At 44.7% G+C, this 11,239-nt stretch overlaps 1 long non-coding RNA gene across 2 annotated transcripts; it reads right to left on the bottom strand.

The window, feature by feature from the left end:
- Positions 1-301: 301 nt before the first annotated feature.
- LOC127007483 (uncharacterized) lies at positions 302-7,631 on the bottom strand. Of its 2 annotated transcripts, none has more exons than XR_007760265.1 (5): positions 7,522-7,631; positions 5,750-5,891; positions 5,468-5,561; positions 4,899-4,967; positions 302-3,859 (listed from the first exon to the last, which is right to left on the bottom strand). It is a non-coding gene; the product is annotated as an uncharacterized LOC127007483 (long non-coding RNA). The 2 variants fall into 2 exon arrangements; XR_007760264.1 differs by having other exon boundaries at positions 5,750-5,924; positions 7,522-7,624.
- Between the last annotated feature and the right edge of the window lie 3,608 nt (positions 7,632-11,239).

Here is an 11,239-nt window from a genome sequence, read left to right as displayed (position 1 = left end):
CTTTTTACAGTTGCCTTCATCAATGGTAACTTTCCTGCAGCGATATAGTGAGACACCAATGAATGCCAGATATGAATCGTGGAGAGGCGGAGTGGTACCTTTGGTAACAGTGCCTAGGCAAAATCATGGGATGTCGCTGGAATGACTTGTGTTAAGCCGGTGATTACTTCGTGGGACTGATTCGAGGCCTTCAATTACCTGCAATCAAGTCCTGCATAGTCCGTGAACACAAACTCCGGCTATACGGACATGTGGCACGCCACCCAGAAGTCAGCCATGCTCACCCGGTTGCTTTTATTAAAAGAGACAATCCCGAGTGGAGGAGGCCAAGGGGACGCCCACGAGTTCGTGACGAGCAAGTTGATAGATCCCGCCAGGAGGTATGGAAAGGGGCCTGCATGTACCTACACTTGCCCACAGGAACCGCCGGGATCGGCATCCTGGGATGGGCGAACCCATGTATTCTAGACACTTGTGCGAGGCAAGGCTCCCCTCGGTGTAATCCCGTCCTGACTGATTGGCGCGCCAAAAGTCAGTGTCTTGGTCTTTTTATGTGATGTATTAGTTTTAACCAATTAGGCGGAGATAGATTATCATTTTTGGCGATTTCACCTGTAGAACTATGGACCTGGCCCTATAGGAACTGGTCGATGATAACAAGGTGAATAGTTGAATATAGTCATTACGGGTAGGAGGGGTCAAAGTGCCGGTTCACTGGTTCACTTTGTGGTGGGATTATCACGTAAGAATTGTGTGAAAGGAAAATGTAGTGGTGAGATTTGTAATTCTAGCACAGCACATCATATACAAAACGGAGTTAGTTATATAGGTACTTCATACGGGCAACATACTTCCGGGTTCTTGTAAACGAATGAACAGCATCACGAACACCGTCACGACCTCTCGGACCACCTGCTTCAATCATCTGTTCACAGGTGTGTCGACTCGCGGCCATTACAGTAGCAACAATAGCAGCGATAACATCACAACATTCAAGTAAGTAAATGTATACACAGCACACGGTGAGGGAATATCGTGTTGACCAGTTCTACAATTAACGTTCTGTTTTCAGGCTGTCGAAAACCTGCTATGGGTTGCAGGACTCGCAGCCTAAAGGACATAAGGAATTTGCAAGACTAATCGGTTGAAACGCAGGGCATTCTAATTGAGATTAAGTAACTTCGGTGCTTACATTGTTGACCGAATACGTACGCCTTCATGCGATAATATACTATTCTCCTTAAGATAATTGTGAGAGGAAGGGGGGGGAGGGGGCAGGTGATGATGAAGGCCGGAAGTTATGAGGGCCTCCCGCAATGTCATGAAAAAAAATGATGGGAATCGCCGAACCGCTCTTTTTTTTTTTTCTTCTTTTTTTTACAGCAAAGGAGACAGCTCAAGGGCACAAAAAGAGAAAACAATAATAAAAAAGCCCGCAACTCGCTGCTCCCAAAGAAGAGTCAAAAGAGGTTGCCGAAAGAAAGGTCAATTTCGGGAAGAGAGGTGTCCTGATACCCTTCTTTTGAAAGAGTTCAAGTCGTAGGCAGGAGGAAATACAGATGAAGGAAGGTTGTTCCAGAGTTTACCAGCATGAGGGATGAAAGAGTGAAGATGCTGGTTAACTCTTGCATAAGGGGTTTGGACAGTATAGGGATGAGCATGAGTAGAAAGTCGTGTGCAGCGGGGCCGCGGGAGGGGGGGAGGCATGCAATTAGCAAGTTCAGAAGAGCAGTCAGCGTGGAAATATCGATAGAAGATAGAAAGAGAGGCAACATCGCGGCGGAATTTAAGAGGTAGAAGACTATCAGTAGGAGGAGGAGAGCTGACGAGACGAAGAGCCTTAGACTCCACTCTGTCCAGAAGAGCTGTGTGAGTGGAGCCTCCCCACACGTGAGATGCATACTCCATACGAAGGCGGACAAGGCCCCTGTATATGGATAGCAACTGCGCGGGGGAGCAGAACTGGCGGAGACGATACAGAACGCCCAACCTCGAGGAAGCTGATTTAGCAAGAGAGGAGATATGAAGTTTCCAGTTGAGATTTTGAGTTAAGGATAGACCGAGGATGTTTAGTGTTGAAGACGGTGACAGCTGAGTGTTGTCGAAGAATAGGGGATAGGTGTTTGGAAGATTGTGTCGAGTTGCTAGGTGGAGAAATTGAGTTTTTGAGGCATTGAAGGACACAAGGTTCCTTCTGCCCCAATCGGAAATGATAGCAAGGCCTGAGGTTAAGCGTTCTGCAGCCTCCAGTCTGGAGTCGTGTACTTCCTGTTGAGAGGGTCTTCTATTGAAAGAAGTTGAATAATGCAGAGTGGAGTCGTCGGCGTATGAGTGGACAGGACAGTTTGTTATGGAAAGAAGATCATTGATGAATAACAGGAAGAGAGTGGGTGATAGGACAGAGCCCTGTGGAACGCCACTGTTGACAGGTTTAGGGGAAGAGCAGTGACCGTCTACCACCGCAGAGATAGAACGGCCGGAAAGGAAAATGGAGATAAAGGAACAGAGAGAGGGATAGAATCCGAAAGAGGGCAGTTTAGAAAGCAAAGACTCTATCGAAGGCTTTCGATATGTCTAGCGCAACAGAGAAAGTTTCACCGAAACGGCTAAGAGAGGATGACCAAGAGTCAGTTAAGAGAGCAAGAAGATCGACAGTAGAACGCCCCTTGCGGAATCCATACTGGCGATCAGATAGAAGGTTAGAAGTGGAAAGGTGCTTCTGAATCTTCCGGTTAAAGATTGATTCAAAAGCTTTAGATAGACAGGAAGGTAAAGCTATAGGGCGGTAGTTTGAGGGATTGGAACGGTCACCCTTCTTAGGCACAGGCTGTACAAAGGCATACTTCCAGCAGGAAGGAAAGATAGATGTTGATAGGCAGAGACGAAAGAGTTTAGCCAGGCAGGGTGTCAGCACAGAAGCACATTTTTAAGGACAATAGGAGGCACTCCATCAGGTCCATGAACCTTCTGAGAGTTGAGGCCAGAGAGGGCATAGAAAACATCATTTGGAAGAATCTTAATAACAGGCATAAAGGAGTCAGAGGGGGGATGAGTAGGAGGAATATGCCCAGAATCGTCCAGGGTGGAGTTCTTACAGAAAGTTTGAGCGAAGAGTTCAGCTTTAGAGACAGATGAGACAGCAGTGCTGCCGTCAGGGTTAAGGAGAGGAGGGAAAGAGGAAGAAGTGAAATTGGAGATTTTTTTGGCTAGATGCCAGAAGTCACGGGAAGAATTAGAAGAAGCAAGGTGTTGACATTTTCTATTAATGAAAGAAGCTTTGGTTAGTCGGAGAATAGATTTGGCACGATTCCGGGCTGAAATGTAAAGATCAAAATTAGCGGGAGTTCGAAGCCTCTGGAAACCTTTGTGAGCTGCCTCTCTATCTTTAATAGCACGAGAACAAGCATGATTAAACCAAGGCTTTTTAGCATGAGGAGTAGAGAAAGTACGTGGAATGTATGCCTCCATTCCAGAGACAATCACCTCTGTGATGCGCTGAGCACACACAGAGGGGTCTCTCTCCTGGAAGCAGTAATCATTCCACGGGAAATCGGAAAAGTACATCCTCAGGTCGTCCCACCGAAACATGCGAACATTAACGAACAATTTGAACGTTTAGCTTTGAATTCTGCATAGGCAATTTTTATTCTATATAGCATTACTACTGTTTCTTGCTGCCAGTAGGGGCTTTGCTTTCCTGAGCTGCTGCTTTAGCTTTCTGGGCATTCCTCTCCTCCTCCTCCTTCGCCAGCTGGTCAAGGGCATTTTGCACGGCCGTGAGTTTTCCTCTCTCCTTCGACTCGCTCTCCGTAGCAGCCTTCAGTTTCTCTCTAAGCTCTTGCATCTCCTTCTCCTTCTTCTGAAAATGGGATGTTGTGTTGAAACCGACGTGCAAGGTAAGGGAAGAAGATGATGGGGAAAACTAAATCCTGTTCCTGAAAGGAGCTACAACACTTACAAAAGCTAATGAGCTTCCCGATGTGTCGTAATATTCCTCTTCGGAAAAAAAAGTGAACTGCTTCAAGTTTTGTTGTTAAATGGAAAGTGGTAAAGATATTGATTAGCCATGTTTTAGCAAGATGAACAACCAGAGGACTAAATAGAAAGGGTGCCTCAGTGAGTGTTCATGAGCTTCTAGCTACCTACCATTGTCACATAATATGACAGTTGAAATGTAATATCACTTTTAATTTACTTCAGAAGATCATCATTCAAAGGTTGATGACGGTGAATAATAATGCGCAGGACCCAGGGTTGCTATCCGTGATGCAGTGACATTTAACACGCCTAGCTGCGAATCCCTTGGTACGAGTTCGAATCCCAGCAAGAGCAGTCAGCGAGCAGCCTATCCAATTGTTCCTCCATTTTCGACTGGTCTGTAAATCGGTACCTGGGGAAACCTGGGGAAGGTAAACTGTGGTGACCCGGACGTCATATTTGCTCTGTGTCCCGGTGTGGTGTCCGGTGTACTGGGTTATTACTCACCACTGGCTCAAGGACTAACGAGATAGATGCGTAGATGTGCCCCGAGGTTAATTCATATATTTCCAGTGGATTTGTGCCACATCTGTGACTCTGCATGTGAGGCTCACGTATTAACAGTCAACATGATAATCATAATAATGATGAAAAACAGTAAATATGCTTTTTATTAGTGTTCTTGATATTATTATTATTATTATTATTATTATTATTATTATTATTATTATTTTGAGGCCTATGTCCTCTAAACATAGGCTGCCCTGCGAAGTATTTTTCAGCATTTCTATATATCTTCCAAATTTGATAAAACTATTCATCAAAAGGGTTCATAATTATAACAACGTAGGCGACCAGTAACATCAGCAAATTATCGGACAAAGAACAAAAAAACAGGTAAACGGCGAGCGCTCACTCACCGCGAGGACGTCCGCTTGAGGCTTCATGTCGGTGAACTGCTTCTCTATGTCAGCAAGAGTCGCGCTTAGCTGCAAAGAAACAGACCGTCAGATAGCGCTTAACGTCACACTGCTCGAGGTTAGAGTTATCGAACGCTCGTATAATGTAAGTTAATGAGAAAAATAATAATAAACCATCCTCAGAAACATTACAACTTTTCCCCTCCTCCCCCTTCCAGAAGATTTGTCAAACTACCACCAGGGTCATAAAGGTACCCATGGATATGCCCAACACGCTTACGAAAGCCTTGTTATGTGTGCGTCCTTTGCGCCGAGAAGTTAAGAATGTGGCGCTATAGCTCACTCGCCATGGCACGACCCTTCCATGCTTGACACTACGATTCACTCATCCGCCACATCACTCCCCTTCCAATCTTGATTTGCTTAACGCTACAACCCACTTGGCCAGCGGGCCCTCCATATACACGCCACCACACCATTACCATTTATGAATCAGTCACACCACCACAAGCACACGCCACAAGAGCTCGGCAGATACACGCCAACACCAACACCGCGTCCTCACTCACCTGCTTTTTCTCGTTCTCCACGTCGCTGATGTGTTTCTTGCGCTGCTCCAGTTGTGTAGTGCAGATCCTAAGTTCATTTTTCAGGGTAGGTAGGCTGAGTGATTAATGGAATAAATGAGTGAGTGAGTGAGGAACAGCTAAGACACTTCAAAGACTAAATTCATAACCTCTAATGGTGTTATGTGATACGAGTAAATAAAAAAAGATACCGCTCTGTAAGACGCTCGTGCACCCTTCATATATAGAGAGAGTGATTCCCAACAAACTGCTGGTTTTCCTTACCTTCGCTCGGAGGCAATGAGTGATTGGTTTGCCTTGACCAACTCAATCTGCATGTGCCTGTTGCTGTAGCCAACGAAGAGCACCGCCCCCATCAGTATGCCTATCACCACCAGCTGAGGGTACAACATGCTGCCTCACCTCCCTTTGCGGCGCCGGAGTGAGAAAAAAATCTGAACTGAAATATGCAAAGTGGAAGAACTGATCTACAAGCATAGCCTTCTTATCTCAGAGGGTGGTGGTGGTGGTGGTGGTGGTAAGGATGGTAATGGAGATCAGGGATAGTCCAACTGGGTGCATGGTGCACCCCAGGGTGCATGAATTTTTTCAAAGGGTAACCTACATGGAAATAATGGGGTGCATGGAAGGGTACATGACATGGCCAGTGTGCATGAGAGTGCACATATGTACATTTAAAAGTAGAAATACAATATGTATACACAACTATTTTATTTTTATTACACATGTAGCACCTATATCACAGTTATGTAGGACCGAGTAGCTATTTTTTATGTTTAAAATAGACACCTATACTTAAGACGTGATTTTTGAGGCTTGGCTACATGAATTTCTCAACAGCTCCCGGAAGGGTGCATGAACTTAAAGATTGAAGAACACTGATGTAGATGATAATGATGGGTGGTGGTGGATAGTGTGAATGCAATACTATATAACTTAGAATATAATATTGCCTGTAGAAGGGTGGGCGAGGCGATGCGCTTCCCAGCGTATACCCCCATTGATTGATTGATTGTAGAAGGGAAAATGTAGATGGGAGTGTGATGGGACAATTTAAGGAGGAAAATGATCTTTGGTCTCCACACTATCATGGCGACGTCTTGGGTGCCTGTTCGCCACCGTGGCAACTCCCTTCACAGGCCTGAAGGCAGCGCGAGTGCCAATTAAGGAAGGCGTGGGAACAAGCAGATCTCAGGTGAAAAGTATTTTCAGGTGGAACAGAGAGGGCTACGAGGGCTACAATGTGTTGTTGTATTTCAAAGGTTTTGAAAAAGAGAAGTTCACATACGCGATGAGCACTAGTATAGCTACATACCTACACGTGTGCTTGGGATGGCTTGAGCCCCCCAAATCTTTTCAGTCACCGCCCGTTAGCCCCCCTCCCTCATCTATCTTGAAACATTGTTGTTTCTCTCTTGGCACAGACTTTCGCTGCACCCCATGAAAACAATATTTGAAAGTATATATCGCCACTGTGAGGGTAAAGTTTCCCCGACCATGAGAAAGGGGAAGCAGAAATCCAGTATGCGGGTTACAAAACGAAACAAGCCAAGGAGTTGGTAACGGATCTTGACACCAGGATCAGCACCACGGCACTTAATTAACAGCCTACAAGACAGAGCCGCAGATAGGGCCGTCTAAGGCTCTGCTGCATGTTGTTGGGAGTTTACCGCACATTGCTGTGCGGTCCGCTGCACGCCTCCCTCCGGCCGGTCTGCTTGCCAAACACAAGTAGACTACTTTTTAGTAAACGAAGTTCAGCTTTTCGAATCATATAGTGAACGTTTATTTTGTCTTGCATCCACCTTCCGTGCTACTCTACAAACGTCCATTTGGCCTCCACACTCGATCAGGCTTAAAAAAAAAAAAAAACTATATTCCATACTCCGATTAACTTTTGAGTTCTGACGTGTTTGCTGATGATCCAGTTCTCGCAATTTACATTAAGTTATCTGTAAAAGTTCAAAACACGGAAAGTACTTGCGCGGAGAGAACACAATCACCAAGGAAGAGACGGTCTACCTTTCCTTCCTCACCTCACTTTGTGTCCACTACAACAGGGAGAGTCAGGGCGGTAGACAGCACAGAGCCAGTGCCACGCGGCCACCAGCCTCACACTTGTTTCCCTCGCCAGGTGTTACTGCCCCTCCCCACACCGGTCCACTCACTCACCAACGATGAGGTATAAAAAAAATTGAAAGGGAAAACTGTCCACACTTTTTTCTCAGCAAATAAACTACATGTGGTCTCTTGATGCCCTCAGTCATTCGAAAAAAAAAAAATAGCATTCGTCAAATAGGTGCACCTAACATCACCATAGCCAGTGACATCTCAAATACTCTTTTGATTTTGCGGCGCCCTTGTCATTAAGCCGCGAATTTTGGAAAATCAACCGCTTTGGTGCGAATCGCCATAACTTCCTTATTTCTGGGGCTACAGAAAGGTTTTTGGTATCAATCGACGGCAAAATGAAAGGGCTACATTTTTTAATGAGCTACCGGGCTCGAAAACTGATTCGAAAAGGTAAAAAATTGAATAAATTCGCAAAAAACGACTCGAAAAAAACTTTTTTTTGAGTTCCCAACCTTGAAACCCGCTCAGTTTTTTGAGAATTTCAAAAAACGTAGTTAACAAAGGATTTAGCCCTGCCAATGTGCTTTCCAATATGGTGCATAACCCTTCCCTACTCCCAGTAGTTTCGTCGCTAGAGCTCGAAACGTAAACGAGAGCGATTTTGACGAACTCCAGACACTTTTCCGTTTTCGTCTAGTGTGGCCTTGCTATTACCTCTAGAAGGCTGTAATTTGCCATGTATCCCTTCTTTGCAATGTAGTTTGACTAGCTCGAAGGAGTTTTTGATAGCTCGATTCCAAGTTCATCGTCGAGCCGTCACAAAATAGCCTGTTTTTTCGGCCCTTTTGCCGCGATTTGGACACGTCCTAGTTTTTTGCTTATAACTTTTTTTATTTATTTAATGCTTTCCAATTTTTTTTCTGATTATTAATCTGTATTAAAAGAGCTCTCATTTGCAGCCAAACACGCCTTCCTAGCATTAGTAGTTTTTGCTCGAGCTCGACCAGGTTTCGCGACGAACATCGCCGAATCTGACTCATTTCACGCGCCGCGACGAAAAACCTTCCTGACGCCACGAAAACTAATATATCTGCATAAAAAATCATAAATGAACACTTCAATATGTTGACTATCTTGTATTAAAACCATTTTAAGATATCTTTATAAAAAGTTACCTATAACCTATCAAACAGTAACTGTACCCGCATGTTAAAATCTCAGAAACGAGTGATAATAATGGAAACCGGTATCGGAGTGATGCTTAGTAAACTTATCTAAAAGAATAATGTTTTAACCATTAGAGTGAATTGGGTGTGATTCTAGGGTTTTACCAAGACGTATGGCATACCAGCGTTTACAATAATTCTTTTTATCTAAAATCTTGTAACACGTACGTCCAGTCCGTGAGACTGAACTTTATCAGACTGAAATATCCATTACGAGTCTAAAGCCCTGTGGGAGAAATGACATCCAATAATATTGGCCATATATATGGGCGACAGCTTCCCTCATCACCATTAACAATGTCTGGACCTCTAATGACAGTGAGGTGAACGATTGTTTCAGCCCTCGTAGCATTATCTCTTACAATAATCTCCATAGAGAGTACAAAGGGAGGGCAGTTATTATAGCAAAACACACACACTGCATGTCTGGCATAAACCTGACCAACGAGATGGTTTCCTCCCAAGAAGACTGACTTTGTTAGCACAACTCTGTCTTCTCAGCGGACTTGCAGGGAATTTATAAACTTTGTATCCCCTCTCCGGCCTGTAACTACAGCCACAAGCCAGGCAGCAAGGCATTGCTACATTAAAAAGCAGCCGTGTCCGCTCCAAAAATAGGAAAAATTATGTTTTTGGTCATCAGTTCAAAGCTGGCGCGGTGCTCGAGGGGCCAATGATGGCGCCCAGCAGCCTTGTATACGCAGGGCCGCCTATGCAAGGCCCACGATATATATATATATATATATATATATATATATATATATATATATATATATATATATATATATATATATATATATAACTTTTATAAATGCAATTATTATATGTCTTATATACGTATACCTTATGTATTGCAGGTGTGTGAGCTGCATTTTAGGCCCGAGGACATCATGCAAGTCCCAACAACTATTTTTTCCTCTTATATGTTACCTATAGCTTACATATAAGAGGAAAAAATAGTTGTTGGGACTGTGTGGCGGAGCAGAGGGGGAAAATGGACCCGCGGGAGCCAACGCCAAAACGGACTCGACAATTTGGTTTCACTATAGAGTCCCTTGATAGATAGAGTACCGACATAGGCCAAGGCCTACGAGAGGGGAGGCCTAGGGGATGGGGAGTGACGTCAGCAAGCTGCGGTCCGCGCTCCGCTCTGTCTCCTCTCCCGCTCTGCCTTGTGTATGGGGTTGATACTTTTTTTTTTCACCTCTGTGTGTATTTCTTGGGCAATCAAAAAACTCATGTGTCAGAAATAAGAAGGTTTTAGCATTAAACTCCTTGGCTATTCACCCTTGTCAGTGCCAGACCAGACCACCCTGGGTGGATGGACATAACCCCTAATTGATACCAGGTATATATTCACTGCTGGGTGGACAGGTGTGTATATGTATGTACTATAGACTTAGGGAACAACTGACCAATTTGTACAGTTAAAGGTAAAGTTGGGAGAATATGTTACAGCTGCTCGTGGCGGCTGTGCTCATCGCCGTCCCTTTGTCCCTATGGTGGAAGAGAACCCATCAGCTCGGAATACAGGGCCAGGGTGAAAACACTGGCCACGGGCAACCACAGGTTACCACAGTTTACTTTCCCCAAGTTTCCTCAGATACCCATTTATCAAGCAGCCCGAAGGGAAGGATGAACAGCTGGGTGGGCTGCATGCCGACTGTCCGGCCTGGGATTCAAACTCAGGGCAGCACATATTTGTAGTTAGGGACGGTAACCACTGCACCGCGGAGGCGCTTAACAGTACTATAGCTGCCACCCCCGAATAATTACTCCCAACTCATTCTGGTGGTTGACATTATCTATTGGGCACTATTCTAGAAGTACACCAGACACTGAAGGACACTTTTATGCTGTATGATGCTCTCTGCGCACATACAAAACACCGAGGTATTGTTTTCCGTAGCAAATCAATCGTTTGCGAGAATTCTTTATTAAAATATTCCCCTGGGGGGTTGGGGTGGGGGGGAGGAAGGGAATATCAAAGGATTTCTTCCCGATTATCACACTTTGGCAAAGGAGTTTGGTTAGGTTAGATTTAGTCAAGTTAGGCCAAGTTAGATAAGTTAGATTTTAATGTTTAATACATGATATGCTTCGCGCTGTGCCTACCGGGCGACTGCCAGTGACTACAACCAGCGGCTCAGTGCGAGGCGTATCATGCATTCATCATAAATTATTATATTATGACCTGACGTAACTAAGTCTCCTAACCATACCTGATCTGAGCTCGACTGCTAAAATTGGCGAAACAGAATTAATTCCGTTGATATATTCCCCCAGACCATTTATTTGAAGAAATTAATATCACACATTTATTTTTAATAGCAGCGGCAGCAGTAGTAGTAGAGGTGGTGGTAGTAGTAGCAGTAGTAGTAGTAGTTTAGTGAATCCACGAGGAACTGGCGGATTGGGGGGGTTCTGCGGGGGTCTCTCCTCCCGCACCACGCTG

The sequence above is a fragment of the Eriocheir sinensis genome, chromosome 35, assembly GCF_024679095.1.
Source record: "Eriocheir sinensis breed Jianghai 21 chromosome 35, ASM2467909v1, whole genome shotgun sequence".
Classification (NCBI taxonomy): Eukaryota; Metazoa; Arthropoda; class Malacostraca; order Decapoda; family Varunidae; genus Eriocheir; species Eriocheir sinensis.
This window is presented reverse-complemented; position numbering and strand designations above follow the sequence as displayed.